The sequence below is a fragment of the Rhinolophus hipposideros genome, assembly GCF_964194185.1.
Source record: "Rhinolophus hipposideros genome assembly, chromosome: X".
Taxonomy (NCBI): Eukaryota; Metazoa; Chordata; class Mammalia; order Chiroptera; family Rhinolophidae; genus Rhinolophus; species Rhinolophus hipposideros.
Genome location: NC_138046.1, coordinates 94630466 through 94653426, shown reverse-complemented (window position 1 = coordinate 94653426; position 22961 = coordinate 94630466). Strand labels below are relative to the sequence as shown.

Sequence of the window (22961 nt, the reverse complement as noted above, 5' to 3'; positions counted from 1 at the left end):
GGGGTGCCATGATGTGGCATCAGCCCCTCTATTAACTGCAGAAAAAAGTCTGGCCTGTCTCTAAGCTCATCTCCAGTCTCGTTGTTCCTTTCATTCCTCATCTTCACTGCCTCAGTTGTAAAAGATGTTGTAACAAATTTCATGGCCTTCTCTAGGATCTGTGCCTTTTCATGAAGATGCAACAATGGGTCAGAATTACTATCATATCCTGCCAGGTTAGGGAAAACATTAGGCCAAGCTTAATGAATTTACCCTTAACTTATCTAGGTTTTTGGTAAAAAGTTACACTGGCTTAAACTTGACATGAGAAGGACACATGAACTTCAGTAGTCCTAGAATACAGAAGTTTATGTAATTATTAGCAAAACTTATGTTATTGTAAACATTTAGTTTTCCTCAGTACCCAAAGACCTGATTAGGACAATATAACACACAGAAATTATTTTGATGACATTCCCAGCCAACTCTTCTCTTACTTTACTAAATCTTCTTCTGTATTTCTACCTGACTTGTGAATTCCTTCCTGGTTCGTGAGTGAGCAGACACGAGGGGAGGCATTTTTAAGCATGGCGGTGCCAAAACCAAGCCTTATTTTATACAGATTTGTATTTCCCCTGGGGGAAAAAATGAAACTAAATGTCCTTTGCAAGCCCTGAGAACTTTGGCTTTCTCTCCACATCTGGTTAACACTCCCCATCTCATCAATATGCAGAGGGTAAAATGTATACACATTTTAGGAAAGGAAAAAACTGTATTAAAATTGTCATACTCAATATACACCAATAACAAAAGATGAATACAAATCATGTGTATACATTTGTTGCACCCCCAGTATGGACAATGTACATTTACTGAACATTTGGGGTGGGCATTCAGATCATGACCACAAAGTCATAATGCAGGACTTGTGGCTGGCCAGGGCTGGGCAGCTGTCAGCAGGGTGGAGAGGAAAGTGTGCTGGAAGAGACTTGAAAATCATATGCGATCGCTATGAACAGCTTTATGCCAATAAATTTGGAAAATTAGATGAAAGAGACAATCTTCTAGATGTAAAATAAAATCAATTCAACAAGAAATGGAATATCAGAATCAACCAATTACCTCTTTAAAAAATAAACAGAAAGTGAAAAATTTCTCCTGATGCCAGGAAGGAAGGAAGGAAGGGAGGGAGGGAGGGAGGGAGGGAGGGAGGGAGGGAGGGAGGGAGGAAGGAAGGAAGGAAGGAAGGAAGGAAGGAAGGAAGGAAGGAAGGAAGGAAGGAAGGAAGGAAGGAAACCTGTCCCTTCACCTCCACTCCGGGGTGGCCTGCCACCACACAGTCCAATCCTTGGCAGTAGAGTCCAGAGGCAGCGTGCATTTCCAGGCCTCTCACCCCCAGGCACTCTCCTCTTGGTCCATTGTAGTTTGCCTCTGTCTCTCATAATGGACTCCACGTCTTCAGCAGGGCATTCATGGCCCATACAACCTACCTCTCTCCCACTGCGCACACACACACCTGTCCAGCTGTCCTTCCACGTGCTTTGGACTCTTCTTCAACCCAGGCTGCCGCATCATGCCTCTGAACCTTTGCACGGGCCTGGAATGCTCTCTCTCTAGTCTCTTTGCCCAAAAGAATCCACCTGCTCCTTAAAAATCCAACTCAAGACTGTTCACTGGGAAACTGTGACAGACAGTTTGGGAGCTCCACCAGGTCCCCTGAGATCTCTAACCGCTTCCTCGGGCCAGTTCCCTAACTGCTGCCAGTGCTTCACCTGCTGGCCCTTAGGTGATGGGAGCCACTCAGGCCGGAGGTCCTTGCCCACGGCAGACCACACTTACACACACACACACACACACACACACACACACACGCACACACAGTTTGTACCTCTCTTGATTATCAGCTTCAGAACACAGCATTGTGATTATGGGTTTATGTCAACCCAAGGCAGAAACCAAGTCTCATAAATATTTGTTTCCTCCATCCAACCTGGAATGGTTGAAACACCAAAGATCCCAGCTTGAAGTTCCCACAGGAAAGGATCTGCAAGTGCCGGAGCTACTGGGCTACGCAGGAAGCCTTTTCATGCCTCGGTCTAAGCGGTGTAGGAAAAAGTGAAAAAAGACACAGTTCCTATGGATTATCATGGCCAAACCAAACCACTAGGATTCAGCTTGGGCACCTCTCTGGGTGACAACTGCCTGCATGTTAAAGTAACCACCAGGCTGTTCCTAAAGAGGGTGTTGCCTCTCTCAGCAAGTCGGGGAGAATCGTTTCAAGATAATTCAGAGGCCACGTCTAACAGGGAGTTCATCAAGGTTATGACTATGAGATGCTCCAGGGCTGGGGGTGGAGACGGAGGGAGGGGGTGCTGCCTGCAGTTCAGAGGATGGAGCCCCACACTGAGAGCCAGGAAGCTACTAACCATGTGTCAAGGCAGAAGCGGACAGGGTAGCCAAGGGTCAGGGTCAGGCTCAGCAGGTCCCACAGGAGATCCGGAGTTAGTTCTAAGAATGTAACTGGAATGTTGTCTATGCTTGACTCGTACATAATGACATTACTTTTATTGAGTCTCCTTTAGAATCCATTCAGTGGACGTTACCTGGAGGTGATGGTTTACTTTATGTATCAACTTGACCAGGGCCATGGGGACCCAGATATCTGGTCGAACATTATTCTGGCTGTGTCTCTGAGAGTGTTTTTGGATGAGATTAATACTTGAATGGTAGACTGAATAAAACAGATGTCCCCAATGTGGGTGGGCCTCACCGAATCAGTTGAAGGCCCGAGTAGACCAAAAAGGCCGAGTAACAGGGAGCTCCTCTACCTTATTGCCTTTGAAATGGGACATTGTTTTCTTTCCCTGCCTTGGGATATTGGCTCTCCTGGGTCTCCAGGCTACTGTCACTTGGACTGGAACTACACCATCGGCTCTCTGAGTCCCCAGCTTGCTGAGTGCTGACACTGGGACAAGTTACAAGCCTTCTAATCCCTTCAAGTCACAAATACAGACTTTTTTCCATAATTAAAATATCCAGTCCAAGATAATCTTCACCACCTCTCCCCTCCGCAGGCTCAGGCCGGCTGCTGGTTGGAATCCTCGGGCAGTAAGTAGGTGTGGCTGGCTTCCTGTCTGTGTCTCCACCTTCCCTCCCCCACCTCTAGCTACTGCGGGGAGGGTGGAGTGGAGGGAGGAGTATTGTCTCTTCCTGATCTGGTTCTCTCTGCGCCTGGCAGGTGTCTAAAGCTGATTCTCTCCCCTGGGAGTTTTCCCGGGCTCTTCAAAGATTCTCACCACTGGGGGCCTCTCCTGAGGTTGCAGATACAGAGGCCTGGGCATTGCCTCCCTCAGCCCTGCCATTGGGCAGTGCCCTCCAGCTTCCCAGTCTCCCCACCCCTCACCCTGGAAGTCCTTTCAAGCAGTTTCTAAGGCAACCCCATGGAGGCTGTCTTCTTTGGGGGCCAAGGAAACACCCAGACAACCTTTCTCCCAATACGCTGAAGGGTAGGCTGATCCAATGCCGCAGGGCTCCCTGTCTTGGCCACCGTGGTCGTGAGCCCGCATCATGTGCCCTTTAGAAATCCCGGGGGTGGGGGAGCAGCCCACAGTCTGCTTCAGCTTTCACGGGTGTGCGGAGACAAGTCCTCGTGGCCCCCGGCAAGCAGCACATCGCTCTGCCTGGGCTTCGCTGTGGCTTGGTGGGGGCTGCGGGAACCCCCTACTGCACTCTGGCACATGTGCGAACACCCTGGGGGCAATCTTTGTCCCACTGGGGGGGCCCCCTGTAAAAATATTGTCTTCCATCCCTCGGGCAGATGATTCTGAGGCACCTTTTCTGTGGCTCCTCAGACAGTCCCAGTGACATCAGGCCCCACTTACCTACAAAAATGATGAGCTCAGATTGGCGTTCCCTACTTTCCTGTTTCACTCTTCCTTGTCCCTCACTCCTGTTCCTTGGGACCATCCCCCAGAATAAACTACACAAGGAGGTCCTTTTCTCAGGCTGTTTTTGGGTGGTGGTGGTGCGGAGACAGGCTCAGGTGGAGCCCTCCTCAGGCTTTGGGTTGCCTCACCTCCCTACAAACATCCTTCCCCACATAACTTCTGATTTTCTTAAGGGGTGGGTGGGGGTCTCAGACACAGCCACTACTACCCTCCTCCGCCCCAAATCTCTTCATCTATGTTCCCCTTCTCACTCTTGGACCTTTCCTACCCTGTTTCCCCGAAAATAAGACCTAGCTGAACAATCAGCTCTAATGCGTCTTTTGGAGCAAAAATTAACATAAGACCCAGTATTATATTAACTATATTATATTAAGACATGGTCTTATATTATAGTAAAATATGACCGGGGCTTATGTTACTTTTTGCTCCAAAAGACACATTAGAGCTGATTGTCCGGCTAGGTCTTACTTTCGGGGAAACACAATGTTCTTGACCCCCCGAGTGGCTGACCATTAATTTTGTAAATCTGTGTATGGTAACATGCTAATTTGGCACCTCACTCAGAAAGTTCACATTTACTGTTGCTTGCTGCCTGCGTAGAAGCTTTCATTTTCATATCCTGTTACACATTAATCAGAAAAGGAACCCAGAGTTCCTTTTCCGGAAAACAATGACTTCTAGTTTTTTAGTGTACGAGTATATGTGATTTCTCCTACCATCCTGGTCACCTCCCCACACCGACCCTCCTGCGCCCCAGACCCTGTTCTGAGCTGGGTTACTAATGTCAGACTGAAACTCTGCACGCTCCTCCGCACTGCTGGTGACACAGGTGAGCGACACTCCACCTAAGACCTGCCTGGCCAGCAGTCTGTGCTCACCTCAATACTATGCAGCTATCAATGCAGCCTAGCACTGTGTTCATTTTAGCAGCCACGTCATCTGGCTACTGAGTCAGTAGCTCCCGGTCCATATTTCCTAATGCCTGCTGGACATTTTTACCTGGATGCCTGCAGGCTCCTCAGCTTAGCAAGTCTGCAGCGGCTCATTCTGTCCTCCCACTGAGTTCTGCTTCATGTACTATTTGTGCTCGGGGTGGATGGAGCCGTGCAGTGTCCCAGATGAGTCCCCTCAGACTTTCGTGAGGGCTGTGACTCTTCCTCCCTCCCCATCCGATGCCAGACCCTGTGTTCTCCACCTGAGACATCTCTCCAACCGGCTGCCTCCTCTGACCTCCCATCTCTAGTTATCTTTCTTCAAGTCAACTTGTCACTTGTCGGGTTAGAAACGTTTGTGGCGTTGTCATTGGCCATAAGGATGAGCAAGCTTTCAATTCATGACCTAGAGATACAAGTCTTCACAAACAGGCCTTAACAGCCTTCCTCAGCCCCAGCCCCAGCCCATGCTCACATAAGAGGCCCACGTAGGAGGCCTTCCCCTCCAAGGTCAGCATCTTGGCTTCAACGAGACTGTGGATGGAGCTCCAAGTCCCTGCTCACTTCCACCACCAAACCCCTGAATTCTGGTCTCTGACAGTAACTGGGTGACTGGTTTTCCAGTCATTACTTTCTGTTCTCATCATCTTACTTCTGTATTGAGTCAAGTTTCTCAATGATGACTGCCTGCTATTAATTTTCAAAGTCTCAGAATCATGCTGGCTGCATCCAAACAACAGTAATCTGAATACATATTCTCCAGTCCCCTGAGAGCATCGAGTGGCCAAGGCTCATTAGGAAGCCACACAAGTGACCTGCAGGCTCCACTCTCAGTACCCTGGCTTTGAGGATTCCAGAACACTGTGGTTGATGTCAGCCTGAGAGACTAACCTGGGGTATTTTCCAAATCCCTGTTTGGGCCCATAGATCCATGGTGGCAGATGTGGCATGCCCTGCCTGTTTGCTCTTGGAGTGGCCGCGGAGACCTCGGCACCACTGGAACATCTGTAAAAACCACCAAGTCCACAGGCTGGAAGCCACCCAGACTGTAGGTGGACATTCTGAAGTTAGGATCTAGGAACCCCTAGGTGGTGAGTCCCCAGAAATTATTGGTAAAATTTGATGATGGGTATTTGCACTTCTGGGGAGAAGATTTAAAACTTTCATCGATTTTCTAGACCCAAATGAGGTTCAAAAAAGGAGAACAAAAGGGCCTTACAGAACCACTATTTCGTTAGAATATGTTTCTTCCTGATTATGTAAGTTCTCCATACTCAGTGTAAAATTGGAAAGTAAGAAGAGCACAAAGAGGGCTCTAAAATCACCCTTGATTCCAGCATCTAGAGATAATGATATTGCCATTTTGGTGTGCGTCCCTCCAACCCTTGTCTTTGTGTAAACATGAACACACATTATCCCTCTAATCGGGGCAAGACGCTCTTCATGACCTGTTTCTTTCTACTTAAGAATCATGGACATCTTCCCAGCTCATTAAATATCCTTCTAGAACTTTAATGACTTCATCATCTTCACTCATTTGGGTGCCTTATTTATTTTACATTGCTTTCCAGTTTTTTTTTCTTTTGCTATTATAAATAATGTTGTGATAAACATCCTTTTACATACGTGTTAAAAATATTTCTTTGTTTTCTTTTAATACAATTGTAGATGTGGAATTTTTGAGTTAAAGAGTATAAACACTTTAAGGATTTTGATATTGACAAATTATTCTCCATAAAGGTTGATTACAATTTATTCTTCCACAGCAGCTTGTAAGAATACTTATTCCCCTGCATTCTCTTGTGATCAACAGCCATTGGGTGTTATCTTTTGAGGAGAGTCAGAGGGGGGTATTTGTAATTGAATAGGTAAAATATTGCATCTCAGGTTTCACTAGAGTGTCCTGTGGAAACTGGTCTGTGGGCTACCTTGCAGATTGCACAGGTCACATTACCTGGGAATTTTCTCCACTTTGGGCAATCCTCTGACAGGTGCCATTCAGTAGGAATGACTCTGCTTTTCTTTGCCTGTTTAGGAGACCTGAGACATGGTGAAAGCTTAATTTCTAGGCAGTGATTAGTTTAGAGGCCATGAGATTGAGTAGCAGCAAGTAAGTATTTGGTGGCTCTTTAGGAAAAAATGCCTTCCTCTCACCCCATCCTAAGTCAGAATTTTTATGTCTTGTGAAAGTTTAAGAATTGTGGCTCAAAAAAAAAAAAAAGAAAAAAGAAAGAAAGAAAGAATTGTGGCTCATCCCAAAGCCTGCCTGGCATGCCCCAATTTTCGGGATAATTCAAGGAAAAATGAGCATGTCTGAGTAAAAACCATTCATAATTAACAAACATCTGCATAAAGGCATTTCTTATTTTACATAATGGATATGTTGGGGATTCCAGAAAGTTGTGTGTAAATGAAATCCTATTTCTGGTTTCTCTAGGATTGCCCAGGGTGATTTTCTTTGTAAAGAATAAAATTGGTTGCACATTTTTTTTGCTGCATCTACTGCAAGGATGAAGACCATTCTCAGCAATCAGACTGTGGACGTTGCAGAAAATGTGGACATTGCTCTGCAGGGACCACAGTTACTGTGAAGCACCCCAGAGGCTCCCTGCGGAGGGACTTAATCCCGTCATTGTAGAACTCAGTCTCCTTGGAAAGAAAAAGAAGAGGCTCCAGGTTGACCAATGGTGGGGAAATAGAAAGAAACTGGCTCTGTCCGCACCGTCTGTCATCATGGCCAGAACATGATAAAGGGTGTTACGCTGGGCTTCCGTTACAAGGTGAGGTCTGTGTGTGCTCACTTCTCCATCAATGTTGTTATTCAGGAGAATGGTTCCCTTGTTGAAATCCGAAATTTCTTGGGTGAAAAATACATCCACAGGGTTCGGATGAGGTCAGATGTTGCTTGTTCAGTATCTCAAGCCCAGAAAGATGAGTTAATTCTTGAAGAAAATGATATTGAACTTGTATCAAATTCAGCTGTTTTGAATCAACAAACTACAACGGTTTAAACACAAGGATATCAGAAAATTTTTGGATGATATCTATGTTTCTGAAAAAAGAGCAGTTCGGCAGGCTGATGAGTAAGATCTAAGTTGTCCAGCTACAGAAACACCAAGATGTCGAGTGATTCCTCAGACTTATTTGTGATATTTTAAAGATGCAATAGAATATCACAAGATGATTTAGAAAATAAAATAGAATAAAATTGGTTGCAAACCCCCCGTTTTGTCTACCTGGAGCGCTGAAAGTCAGTTTGCTTACGGGGGAGCCTAATGTGTGAAAAACATTGTGCTAGGAACTGTGGGAGGGAGTGTGCTTTTGGTTGTGGGTCTCAGCCCTACCTCTTCGGGCTTTACTGAGGAGTGTGGCAAAGTCCCTGCCAGGCTGGACCTACCACTATTCTGTCCTCCCTTCCTGGTGGGGGTACTGCTGCTGTCACAACTGTTCCCCCTGCCTTCTCTGTCTTTGGGTACCGGCAGCTGGAAGGGCACAGCTGAGGAAAAACAGATAAATGTGGAAAGTGGCCCCAGAGGTCACCAGCCCAGACAGCAATGTCAACAGGCAGTTTCTGTTTAAATGAAAATTTGTTCCTAAAAGGAAATTCCTGTCCTTCTGTGGTTTACAGTAAGGCTAAAGGTTTCAACAGATGAGGAGAGCATGGCATGGAGACAAGAAACTCAGTCCTGAATCAACACAGAACATTCCTTAAATCCCCACATCAACTTAGCTTTTCAGTATCCTAATGTAATGCAACAAAATCCAAGTTCAGGATATAACTCCATGGAAAAAAGCAAATGAGCAGGGAGAAGTCGGATACAAATGGGGCGTGTCCACAAAATGCCATTTTGAAGTCTGTGGTTTGGAGCTTGTTATGCTTTTTCCCAGAGAAAAACAGAGCAATGTTTAAAATAGTCGTTAGATTCCTAGGTTAGACCTCAAAATTCTATGTAATTCATATTATGACTAAAATACCCACCTCTTATAATTAAAAATTAGTAGGAAACAAATTGTCATTTTGCAATCATAATTAAAAAAAAACAATTTCAGAACAGAAAACAAGACAGGTTTTATTCATCTGAAGCATTAGTACTTAAAGACAGAAACCAGACTTAATAGAAAGTAGGGAAGAAGCCATTAACTTTTGGGAAGATTTTAATAGGTACTTCTGGGAACTCTCAAGGGTTTAAGACTTGAAGTCACTGGTTCTTTTTCTCAAATTTTACTTCACAATTTATGGTCTTTCTTTTTAAAATACAATCATAGCACTGAAATTGCTGTGGTTTAACATCAGCCATGATGGGTGGGGTTTCGGCTCCTACGTGGAACTAAAAGATGGAGAAATTTTACTGAAATAACTATGTACCGGTTGGAAAAAGCTCTAGGAGGTAAAGGTAAAAAGTGAAAAAAGATCATCCAAGGTGGAATGACTTTGCCCGGCATGGGAACAATGAGGGTAAAGAAGGCTTCAGCCCCTTCAGTGCTCTGGGCCTGCAGAATGGCTCCGTCAGCGCCTGAGAGCTCGGGTGCTCTACGCAGAATGCGGGGAAAGCGATGGAAGGCATCACGTGTATCCAGACACTCACATATGAGACCTGCTTTAATACCAGTATTTATTTGAAACTGAGAGCACATCTGCTCTGTAGTGCCTATCAGAGCTAATCTGCAAAGATGCCCTCCCCACCCCCACTAGACTGGTGGTGTCCACGCTCTTGGGACCTGGCTGACCCTGGGACTTGCTTTTTGGCCAGTAGAATGCTGTGGAATGCCACTGCGTGACTTCTGAGGCTAAGTCCTCAGAAGCCTTACAGCTACCACCTGGGTCTCCTGGAACATGCGCTCTAGGGGAAGCCAGCCACCACGCCGGCTTAGGGAAGCCCAAGTCCTCTGAGATTGCTACACCCTAAGGAAGCTCATGTCTGCTTTCCAGTCACTCGGCCCAGGTGCCAGACATGTGAGTGAAGGAGATTCAGGGAAGTGCAGCCTTATACACCATCTGACTGCAACCAACCTTAGACCCTCAAGGAAGAACTGCACAGCTGAGCCTGTTATCATCCCCCAGAACTATGAGGAATGATAAATAAATGGTTGTTTTAAGACATTAAGTTTTGAGGTATCTTTTACATACCAATAAGATAACTGGTGCCTAGATTAAGTCCCAAATTAACTTTTCTACAAAGCACACTGACATCTCAGTTCCAAAATACCATCTACGCCTGTAAGGATATGTTGACCCACCCTTCAACATGCTTAGTGCAAGGGAACATCAGGAATCTCCCAGCATGGGGCGGCGGGTTAGCTCTGCTGGTTAGAGAACGGTGCGCTCAGCAAGGTTGCTGGTTCGAGCCCCACAGGGGCCACTGTGAACTGCACCTTCCACAACGAGATTGAAACAACTACTTGACTTGGAGCTGATGGGTCCTGGAAAAAACACACTTAAATAAATAACAAAGTTTTAAAAAAAGAATCTCGCAGCATGCTCAGCTTTTTAGACCTCGATTCATTTCTCCTTAAATCTCACTCATGAGCCCTTTGCTAGGTTAGAAGTCAAGTGATTACAATGAAGGAAAAGAAATGAAAAAATAACAACCATCAACCTCTTGAATGAATAAAGGTAACATTAGCTACTCGTAGCATTCTGGCGGGGCAGCATTGGTGGAACCCGGGAAGTAATTCTGGGCCAATGTTCCAGAGCTGACTGGAAAAACACCTTTCTCTCTTTACAATTTCCCTGCTGTTAGTTAAAAATCTGTTGCATGTTTCTCTATGATCTCTTTCTAAGAACTGGGTCCTTCTGCACACATAGAGCAATGCAGGTGTGCCTCAGAGACTGGCTCAAGGAATTGAGGAAAGAAAGACCATCTGGACACACTGCTTGAGTTCCTTACATTGTGGAAATGATTTTGACAGATCATTTTCTTGGAGAGTTTTCACTGGGTTGTTGTTTTTTTATGACGCAGCTGGTAGACTCATCATGGATTAATTACACAAATTAAGTCAGTCAGGACAACAGTCATAGAGCTGACTGAGATCCCAGTTTCACCAATTTCTTCCTCTCAAAAAACCAAAACATGTGATTATGTTAGAGGAGCTGATAGGCCACATAGAATTTGCCCGGGGTCAATGCTCTCTACAAGGTAGATAACCAACAGAACTTGCTTTCCTCCTACCTGGAATGCTGTCGTGAAACACAGATGGTATTCAAAAATGTATGCCTAATGAATGAATCTATGACTTAGAAGTCCTGAAACTGAGGAGCTCGGAGTCAGGTAACCCAGAGGGATACTATAAATAGACAGACTGAAAATGGCTCCATTCATTCTGTAATTGAGTTACCACCCTAGCTAGCTATACAGGATATTCATCCAGGCTAGAAACAGGCAAAAATACAGAAAGTCATCAGGACATCTTCAGAAATAAAAACGTATCCACATTTCCCTACGCTACGGACAACCTGCTGTACATCAACAGTAAACACTTCTGATCCTGTACTGGTTTGATCTCAGAGGGCATAACAAATCTTTTTTGTGTTCGAAGGCTTTGTTCAAAACCCTGTGCGGCATAAACCCTGCTGTCAGCACTGCAAAGGGGCTTCGCACAGAGGAGGGACTCAGAAGTGACAAAGGTGCTTAGTGAGCTGAGCTGTGACCGCTGGTTTCTCTTGGGCTCCTAAAGGGCATTGCGAGGACATAAGCAGGCAGTGGCACACCAGGAAGGGGTCACCTCCCTCCAGCCCTTCCCGAGCAGCGCCGGCTTGAGGACCAATGGCTGGTCCTTCAGAGCAGTAATGGTGACAAGTGACGGCAGGACAGGCAGGAGCAGAACAAGAAGGGGCCGCATCTCATGGCTTTCTTGAGAAACATTTCCCCTAAGGGGACTTGGCCTTTCTTTCCTCTCGGCTTCCACAACTAACCAGTGCTGGTCCCCTCAAACCAGAGGATCTAGGAGAAATGTTCTTGTTATAGACTGAATGTTTTGTGTCCCCCACAAATTCATATGTCAAATCCTAACCCCCAAGCTGATGGTATTTGGAGATGGGACCTTTGGGAGGTGATTCGGTCATGAGAGTGGAGCCCTCACGATTAGGATCAGTGCCCTTAAAAAAGGAACTCCAAAAAAAGAAAAGAAAAGCAAAAAAGTTAGAAAAAGAAAAGGGGGGGGGTGGACTCTGGAGTGTTTCCTAGCCTCACCACCATATGAGGACAAAGCAAGAAGACAGCTGTCTATGAATCAGGAAGTGGGCTCTCTACAGACACCTAACTGTTGGTATCTTGATCTTGTTCTTCAAGCCTTCAGAACTGTGAGAAATAAATGTGTGTTGTTTATATGCTACCCAGTCTGTGGTGTTTTGTTCTAACAGCCCAAATGGGCTAAGACAGTTCTCCAGTTATCCTTATGATGAGATCAAGAAATAATACAAGTAGTTTGTGATGGTTAATTACCAAGTAAGGAGCCTTGTTTCCTACTATTAAAGTTAGGTTAATTGAAGAGCATAATTATCCAATAATCCTTTGGGGCAACGACAAAAGGAAAGTTCAGCATGTACATTGCTGACTACTTTACATTTCTGGACACTATGAAGTTTCCAGGATCCTCAGAAAACACTTCACTCAACATTTTTCAGAAGAGTTTACCAAAGAGGAAAGTGATGATGATATCAATAACCAGAAAGGAAGGGGAAGGAATAAGTATTGGGACTTTAAAAGAAATCTCCTACTGTTACCACCACAAAATAACAACAAAAGGATTACGACTTTAAAGGCAACTTTGAAGGCTCCAGATATATTTTAATCGCCTTAAGGGTCTCACAAATCATGTTGTAAGAAGCAGTGTTTAAAAGAGAGGGCATGTATACAGAAAAAAACAAATTTGCAAATCAGAAATCCTGACTGGTTTCATTTTTTTAACTTTTAATTTTAGAATAATTATAGACTCACAGGAAGTTGCATAACTATAGTACAAAATGAAAACCAGGAAACATACAATCCACAGACCTTATTCAGATTTCGACAGTTTTACATGTGCTCATTTGTGTGTGCGCACACGCATGTGTAGCTCCATGCAATGCCATACATGTGTAGCTTTGTGTAACCACTACCACGATCAAGACAATGAACTTCTACCATCACCACAAGGCTCCCTCAGGTTACCCCTTTATGGCCACACCCACACCCCTCACCTCCCCCATCTCTAACCCCTGGCAATACTCGCCTTTCTCCATCTCTAGAATTGTTATTCCACAAATGTATAAATGGAATCATGCAGTATATGTATCCTTCTAAGGTTGGCTTTTTTTCACTCAACAGAGTTCCCTGACGCTCTGTTCGTATTATTATGTGCATCAATATGTCTTAGTCAGCTCTGGCTGCTATAACAAAACACTGTGGGCTGACTGGCTTAAACAGCAGACACTTATTTCTCACAGTTCTGGAGCCTGGAAGTCCAAGATTAGGTGCTAGAATATTTGGTTCTTGGTGAGGAGCTTCTTCCTGGCTTGAACAGGCAGGGAAGCAAGAGAGCAAGTGAGTGCTGTAGCAACTCATCCCCTTCTTATCAGGGCACTAATGCCATCATGGGGGTCCCACCCTCATAGCCACATCTAAACCTAATTATTTCCCAAAGGCCCCACCTCCAAATACCATCCCATTGGGGGTAAACCTTTGGGGGAGCACACGAACATTGAGTCCATCACATGATAGCTCCTTCCTTTTTGTTGGATAATATTCCATGGTACGGCTGTACCACAGTTTAAACATCATCCATTGAAGGATATTTGGGTAGCTGACAGTCTTTGGCTATTATAAATAAAGCTTCTATGAACATTTGTGGGGAAGTTTCTGTGTGAAAATAAGTTTTCCTTTTTCTGGGATTAAAGTCTGAGTGTAAGCTGGGTCATATAGTTTTAAAAGGACCTGCCAAATAGTTTTCCAGAGTGGCTGCATTATTTTATATTCCCACCAGCAATGTATGACAGAATCAGTTTTTCTGCATAGTCTCCAGCATTTGGTAGTCACTAGTTTTTATTTTAGCTATTCTAATAGGTGTGTGGTGATATCTCATTGTGGTTTTCATCTGTGTTTCTCTAATGAGTAATGATGTGCTTATTTGCCATGTCTATAGCCTCTTCAGTGAAATATCTGTTCATGCCATTTACTCATTTTCTAATTGAATTGTTTGTTTATTACTGCTGAGTTTTGAGAGTTCTTTTTATATTCTAGATATAAGCCCTTTGTCAGATATGTGATTTGCAAATATTTTCTCCCAGTCTTTAATTTGTCTTTTCATCTTCTTTTTTTAACTTTATTTTTCAATTAGAATTGACATACAATATTATATTAGTTTCAGGTGTACAGCATAGTGGTTAGACATTTATATAATTTATGAAGTGATACCCCCAATTAGTTCAGTAGCCACCTGGCACTGTACATAGTTATTACAATATTATTGACTATGTTTCCTATGCTGTACATTACATCTCTGTGACTATTTTTATAACTGGCATATTGTACTTCTTAATTCCTCTTTTCATCTTCTTAACAGGGTCTTTGGCAGAGCAAAGTTTAAAATTTTGATGTGGTTTCATTTTAAAGTTTTTAAAAAATAAGAGCGATCTCCTGGCCTGCCCTGTATTCTATATAAAATAAAGGCATGTACATATTTCATCCATCTGTCTGCCCATCTGGTCAATGTTTATTGAGCACCTAGTATGTTTCAGGTTCAGTACCCGGTATTAGTGATCCGAAAATAAAATACAGTTGTCTTCAACTATTCACAGTCTAGTGGGAAGAGGGACATGGAGCATATGCCTTCCATCGGAATGTGGTAAGGAATGTAAACAGGCTGTGGGAGCCCGAGAACCAGCACCTGCTCTGGCCGGGAGAGGTGGAGAAGGCCATTCCTTGACTGTCTCTTTCACACAGCTTCTGAGGGACTGTCACCAGTTACGGACCATTTGAAATCTTAGTGTTATTCTAGCTATATATATAGGCCATCGTGTATTATGTAAAAACATTTCCATGTTTTCATCAAAATTAGCACTGGTTCATTTCCTGGAATATTCTTTCCACCTCCCAAAATGACTAATACCAAAATTAATATCCTGTGAGATTAACGGAGAATTCACCCCTGGATGTGATCATTTTTCAAAAATAAAATGACACCTGTTAGTTCAACAGGTGGTGTTCACTATGAAGTACAGGCATCAAGGAAAGGTGTAGCTGGGTCTTGTTGTGTAACAGTCCTTAGTCCTAATATAGCAACATTCATCTGAGAATCGGAAAGGACATGACTCACATGACAAGCTGCCTCATTTTGCAATGACTCTTTGAGGAAAGCAAGACGAGATTTATTATGCAGTGGTCTATATTGCAAGTAGAGTATGATGTTCCCTCCCCAGGTAACTAGGGAAGTATGTGCAGCAAAACATTTGGGAGGAACCTAGAGATCCTTAAATTAGAAGAGAGGATTGAACCATTGGTTTGGGCCACAGTGCTCCTCCAAGAACTTTTTAAAGTGTAAGGCTTGATCTTGCTTATATAGGACTGATCAAATTATCATTACAACAAATACTTGAGGCTCAAAACCTGAGAATGTTTTTTGTTTGTTTTCATCTCTCTCTCACCTTATCCTGCCAGTTCTCCCTGAATGATGCCCCTCCTTACATTTTCCCTTCCTTCCTATTCCTACTGCAGTTTGTTCCGGGGACACTTGACATCCAGCTGCCCAGCTTCAGCTTCTCTCTGCCCCAACCAACCTTGTATGTAACTGCTATAGACTAAATGTTTGTACCCCTCCCCCTGAAGTCATATGTCGAAGCCTAGTCCTCAATGTGATGGTATTAGGAGGTGGGGCCTTTGGGAGGTGATTAGGTCATAAAGATGGAGCCCTCATGAATAGGATTAGTGCCCTTATAAAAGAGGCCCCAGAGAGCTCCCTTACCTCTTCTGCCATGTGAGGACACAGCAAGGAGGCGTCCTCTATGAACCAGGAAATGAGCCCTTGCTGGACACCAAAATCTGCCAGCGCAATGATCTTGGACTTCTAGCCTCTAGAACTGTGAGAAAAAAATGTCAGTTATTTATAAGCCACTCAGTTCATGGTATTCTGTTACAGTAGCCCGGGCTAAAACAGCAACAAAGTCAGATTTATATCCCAAATGTAACATTTCCTCCTGTCACTCCCCTGCTTAGAAATCTTTAGTTGCTCCCCACTGCTTACAAAATAAAGTCCAAATGGTTCATTCTCTATGATCCGCCTGAATCTGCCTTTCCAACGTAACTTTTCATCTCCCACTATTTTGCTTAACACCATGACCGACAAATGGTTGGCTCCATGACATCAGGGACTGATGTCTCTTTCATTCACCACTGTATCACTGCTTTGTGGGTTTTCTGGAGTGAATAAACCAACTGTTCCCTCCAACCATTGTTTCCCAAACTCAGTTTCCAAAAGCTCCTTGGCCAATCCTACCCCCTCCAAGTTTCCACACACTAGGTGTCTTCTTCTTCCCCATAGTCAGAAACAGCCTTTTCCCTCCCCTCTGATTATCAGAATCCTCGCCATGTCTCCAGATTTGACAAATTGGTCTTATTACACACACAACAGACTTCATCAAAGTCATGAGGAACATGTATATGTTTGAAGTCATAGTTTGACTTGTGCAGAATAATTAATGTTCTTATATTCAACATTGTGAAAGGTAACACATGACAGATTCAGAAGCATTCCAGAGAGAAAAGAGTGGTGGCAGTTAGTGAGGTGCAACGTCTTTCCCTTCATAGAGAGTTCTTGTGGAAGAAACAGCAATTGCTGCCTTTTTCTATTTTCAGTACAAACTAACACTTAACTAATCTAATTGTTATTCAAGTGAAGGTGCATAGCCACAAATCTTCATTTAATCTACAACTTTTGCAAAACAAACTAACATACAGTAGAGCATACAAATAGGTGGTCTGCTGGAAAAATTGAACTCACATAAAGGGTTTACAGATTTTTCAAGGTAATTTGGAATACATAAAAAAGGATATTTATAACCTTTCTATGAGGCAAGAAGAATCAGGAAAAACAAACCCTCATGTACCCATCAACCCAGCTTAGCAAATAGAACAGTACCAAATAGTCCTGAAGCCTTCTAGGTACACATAGTAGTACATCAAATAATCTGAATGAGCAGCCAACAGTTAAAAATCATGACATAGCACACAAGAATCTAGATATCCAGCCTTTCTTGAAAAACCTGGTACTACTGGCCCTGCATTCCCGTAGAGAAATAATGGGCTGGGTTGCCCCTCCAGTTCACATCCCACCCTGTGTCTGTATCGGGCTGCTGCTTTCCTTCATCCACATGACCTATCTGGCTCCAAGGCATCTGAGTTCCGAACCCCTGGCATGTGTTTCCTTTCTGGATTGGCTTTTTCTTCTTTGACACTGTTCCAGCACCCCATTTCCCTAGTTTTCCTACCTCTGCTTTGGGGCAACTCTTTTTTAGGTAGAGCAGGACTTTTAAGAGGCAGTAGCCTCCATGGAGCTGTGCAGATGAAAAATTGTTTCTGCCCTCAGTGGACGTGTACCCACAGAGGAAACTGACCTGTGCACAATTGTGTATGATACAAGACAGGCAGGAATGGGCAAGGAAAAAGGGCTGTAGGAGCACAGCAGGGAGAAACTGTTAGTCGGGGTTCTCCAGAGAAACAGAACCAATAGGATATGCGTGTACGGTATCTATTACCTATCTCTCTGCCTGTCTATCTAGCCATCCATCCATTCATCGAGAGATTGATTTTAAGAAATTGGCTCATGTGATTGCAAGGGCTGGCAAGTCTAAAATCCACAGGATACGTTGACAAGCTAGAGACCCAGGGAAGGGCCTAAGCCCTTCTGCTGGTAGAATTCCCTCTTCCTTGGGGGATCTCAGTCTTTTTCTCTTAAGGCCTGCAATAGATTGGACGTGACCCACCTGCATTATGGCTGGTAATCTGCTTTATTCAAAGTGTACTGACTGAAATATTAATCTCATCTGAAAAATACTTTCACAGCAACTTCAAGACTGAGTTTGACCACATATGTGGGTACCATGGCCTAGCCAAGGTGACGCATTAAAATGAACCATTACCGATTGCATCAGTGCGTGCATATGTGTGTGTGTAGGTTCAGGTAGAAATTTGAGAAGCAGGAATACAGGGGAAGAATATTTTGTGTGGAGGGAACATTGTGAACAAAGGAACAGAGGTGGGGTAATCTGAGTATGTTCAGAGTAATGAGCAGTGTAGCAGAGGAGCCAGGATGGTACTGGGGGTTGTGGCGGGGGCAAAGTGGACAAGACGGGTAGGGAACGGTAGGGAACAGGAGAAAATAGGATTGGAGAGCTCTAGGGAAGCTCAATCGGGAATGACCTTGACTGCAATGGAGGATGTCAAAGGTTTTTGAGCAGGGAAGTGGCACAATAGGACTGTTTTAAGAAGAAAACGCTGGCAGACATGTAAAGGGTGGGGAAAGGGGGAGAGAGTGAGACAGGAAGGGCAGTGAGGAAGTTCTATGGATAATCAAGAGCAGGCTTGAGTAATGCTTAAATATTAGGGAGAATGTCATTTTTATTCCTGTGTGGGGAAAAACAGCTTATAAATACGTATATTGTTCTTAAGTTGGCACTCATGTTAAGAACAAAAGATTGCTCACTACTGATGTAGTAGTAAATGAAGGCCTGCACTAGGCAGTGAGACAAGGAGACCAATTTGAGAGGCATAAGGTGGGAAAGAGGAAGGGTCCATTTATGGGTAATTGGTAGGATAGAAGAGAAATGGGGTCAAAAAGTCACTGAGGTTCAAAGTCTGGGTGTGAGAAATGCTGTCTGCGTTCTCTGAGAGAAAGAGCAGAGGAGGAAGCTGGGAGATGATGAGGAATCCCGTTTCGGACTTGCTGAGTTGCAGGTGTATGAGGGGTAGGGTTTCCAGGTGGGAATTCCTGTCCGTTCTCAGGAATTCTTTCCCGCTTTCCCGTTCCCGAATCCCGAGATACAAACTGTTTTCTGTTCTCCACGATGAATTGTTTCCACAAAGTGACGGCCGATACTACCAACCATCTGAGTTCAAGGAGCTGATTTGCCCGATTTTCCAACCAAATTTTCTTGGGATCAGGGAACGGGAAAGCAAAAAAATTCCTGAGAATGGGTGGGAATTCCCACCCAGAAACCCTAGCAATACATAGGAAAAATGTCTAAGAGATACACTGTGAGTAGTACGTTTATTTCCCATTGTGGGTATTACTGGGTTCAAGGAGCCGATTTTCCCCCGATTTCCCGACCAATGTTTTTCGGGATTCGGGAACGGGAAAGTGAAAAACATTCCTGAGAAATGGCGGGAATTCCCACCTGGAAACCCTGATGAGGGGCCCTGGTTAAAGGTGTGGCCCTGACTTCACTTGGGGTTGGGTTTGACTCCCAGCTCTGCCCCTCACTAGCCTTGTGAAGGACAGCATGTCCTTGGGTCTCCCATCTGTACAGTGTGGGGGGCCTTCCTTCTAGGGCTGCTGTGAGGATGAGATGAGCTAATAAAACGCGTGAAGTATTTAGAACAGGGCTTCTAAATAGCACAGAAAACAGTTGAAAATGCAGTTCTTTATCTTCCCAGAGAATGTAGAGTTCCAAAGCACCTTCCCTGCAGGTCGTCCCATTCCAGGAGGTGTAGGTCACCTGCCCTGTGTGGGTGCTGGCACTCGTAGACTTAATTAGATTATATTTCCCTAACAAATCTTCCTTGTCTTTCGCTTCATAACATTAGGATGGCCAATATGAAGGCAGAATTTGCAGAAGGGCCGGGGTTCTACGTAAGTATACAACTGTGTATTTCCTAATAGAGAACACTGGGTTGGACAGTAGGATTCTGACTCCAATTACAATGTGTGTTTTTTCCACACCACCAAGAAATTCTCTGTTACCAGCGGGGCTTCCTATAATTCAACTCAATTCTGACACTGTCTCTCTGGAGCTAGCGTTGATCCCACAGGTTAAGGGCTGAGTCCCACAAGACTGCCCCTCCCCCCACTTCAGACACCAGTCAAAAATCCGGAGTATTACCTGTGTTTCTAACCAACCAGCTGTATAGGTTGGAGGTTTCAAGGACCCCCGATAGAAGAGATGCAAGGGACAAGGAGCTTTCATGCCCTTTCCAGGCGGCCACTCTCCCCAATCTCCACGTGCTCACCAACCCGGAACCTCTCTGAAGCTGGTCCCTTTGGGTTTTACGGAGGTTTCTTTACAGAGGTACAGTGAACTCACAGGCCATTGATTGAACTCATTCTCCAGCCCTTCTTCCCCAGAGGTGGGGGTGAGGGCGGTACTGAAAGTTCTAAACGAGACTACTTGCCGACAGACGCCTAATTAACATAACAAAAGGCCTTTAGCTCTCTCTTCACAAGAAATTCCAAGGGTTTTAGAGCTGTCAGGAATGGGTGGAAGATCAAATAGGTATTTATTATATATCACCTCACAGACAGTCATACCAAGATGTCTTTAAAGAAATAAAAATCGAAACATTGACAAGGTTTTAAAAAACTTTCAACATAATTAGACCTAACAGTCATTGACACCAATAATCACTAAGTAGGTGAGACAGGTTAGCATGACTGTTAGGTAGATAGGTAGGTCCCTGGTAAGATGAAGAAAAGACAGCCATATCCTAAAACTTCAGGTTTTGAAATCACTCCTTTGCTCCAGGACATAATGTAACAAGGCCTTGAGGTAAAACATAAAATTCATTTTGGCCTGACAAAGGGAGCAGATCTGATAGATAAGAGTGGGTTGCTTTGCTAATTCCTTTATAGGATGGGCAAACAGAACCAACCTGGTAGACAAATTTCATTAGAAGGCGCCAGTTCCCTTCTTCAAACAATTCCCTTCTCCAAACCGCTCCCCTTCCCCCAAAAGACAAAGGGAAGGTATAAAGGTAGGAGCTTTTGCCTCAAGTCATGGTCATCCCCCCATTCGGGACCCCCTCCCGCTGGGGAGCTGCAACCTCTTCTCCTGCCTCTAATAAACTATCCTGCTTTGAAAACTTTTTGCCTCTCCCTGGTCCGTGTTTCCATTCTTCAGCTTCACGAGACACAATCCCGGCCCGCACTCAGAAACTGCCGGCAGATCCAACATCACCTACATCATAGGGAGATAGAGGGGAAAGAGCAAATTAGTTTTATGAACAGAGTATGTAATTCCAACACAAGCCTGTATTCGGCCCTGTGAAGTTATGGCCAAGCTTCAAGTTCTACAATTGAGAGGGAAACTGCTAAAAGTGCCCCCATTACCTAAAATGCCGCATGGAATCTTGAGGGCGGGTGGAGCCCCTTCGCTGTACTTCTAAGACTCTTATCTTTCCTAAGGCAACGCAGTGTCCTTTCCCACCCCACCCCCACCCTAATTCAGACCACGACCTAAGGCTTCCCTGTTATTTATTCCTTGTACTTCGTGTCATTTTGCACGAATGGAGGCAGAATGCGCTGGAGTTTTCTGTTTGAAAATATTTTTAGCATTGTTAGTGGCAGAGAAGATGCCCTCCGATGTAATTTTGTTTTTCCTCTTGCCATCTTTGTGGGAGGAAAGCAGATTCCAGACCAGATCTGCTATTTGGGAGTATAATTGCCCAAAACATCCCTTGTTTTGTATCTACCAGCTCTCACTCTTGGAGAATAAGGGTAACTTTCTCCTAATCATTGTAAATTACCTGGCATTGGAAGCCAATCTGCTGTACCTGAAGCCCCAAACAAATAAACAAAAATCCCAAAAGGGTATTATACTTTCAAACATGAAAGGAGACACAGTGGGCAACTGCTTTTACCCCCACACCTATAATTAACCTGTGATTACAGTGAGTTCCCCTTAGTTTTGAACTTTATTCCCTATCCAACTTAAAGGGAGGTATGGGTCAGTTGGACTCAGGAGGCCTTTCGCCGGGACCTTGCAGAAAAACGACTGGCAATCATGAAGTTTATGAAAGGCTCAGAGGTTTTGAAGTAGGAATATTTTTCTGTGAGTCCCCAAATGATGTAGGGGACTTTGGAGTGAGTGAGTGCCGCGATCATGTCTCATGAGACCGAAGAATGGAAGGAAACACGGATCCAGGAGAGGCAAAGAGTTTTAAAAAGAGGATAGTTTATTGAAAGCAAAGGATCAGAGCTCTAGAGCCGGAGGCGGTCCCGAATGGGGGTGCCCAGTGACTGAGGCAAAAGCTCTTAGGTTTATAACTTGCCTTGCCTGTTTGGGGAAAGGGAGCTGGCGCCTTTTAATGAAATTCGTCTACCAGGTTTGTTCTGCTTGCCCATCCTGAAGGAATTACCAAAATAACCCACTCTTATCTATCAGATCTGCTCCGTTTGTCAGGCCAAAAGGAATTTTATGATTAACCTCAAGGCCTTGCTACATTTTGTCCTGGAGCAAAGGAGTGATTTCAAAACCTGGAGTTTTAGGATATGGCTGTCTTTATTTATTCTACCAGGGACCTCTCTGTCTACCTAACTACATGCTAACTAACCTGTCTCAGTTTCTATCTCTTGAAATTCATTTTGCTGCAGCTTTTCTTCTAGCTGCGGAATTATCTAATTATCTTTCTGCACGGTTTTAGGTTACTTGGACACATTATTTCTTTTTTTTTTCCTATCTTTTTTTAAAATTTATTTTTATTTATTGGGGTGACAATTGTTAATGAAATTACAGAATTTCAGATGTACAATTCTGTATTACATCATTTATAAATCCCATTGTGTGTTCACCACCCAGAGTCAGTTCTCCTTCCATCACCATATATTTAATCCCCCTTACCCTCATCTCCCAGCCCCCAACCCCCTTTCCCTCTGGTAACCACTAAACTATTGTCTGAACACATTATTTCTTTGCACCACCATAAAGTGATTTCAGTCTATCTCATTCTCAGAGAGTCGTGATGAAATTTGCTTCAAGTCACCTGTGGAAGCAAAATAATGGATGTAGACCCCTTAACATGCCCAGGTTACAACTTGCACAGGCTGGGCATTTGCACTCTTCACTCATCATCAAACATCTAGTGAACATCTTTGCGCCGCCATACCTAATAGTCCTGGGATGTGACAAGTTTCCTCTCCT

At 44.2% G+C, this 22961-nt stretch overlaps 1 pseudogene across 1 annotated transcript; it reads left to right on the top strand.

The window, feature by feature from the left end:
• The first annotated feature begins 7353 nt into the window (after positions 1 to 7353).
• On the top strand, positions 7354 to 7945 carry LOC308494911 (large ribosomal subunit protein uL6-like; annotated as a pseudogene). The gene has a single exon. The product of its transcript is annotated as a large ribosomal subunit protein uL6-like (transcript).
• Positions 7946 to 22961: the final 15016 nt, after the last annotated feature.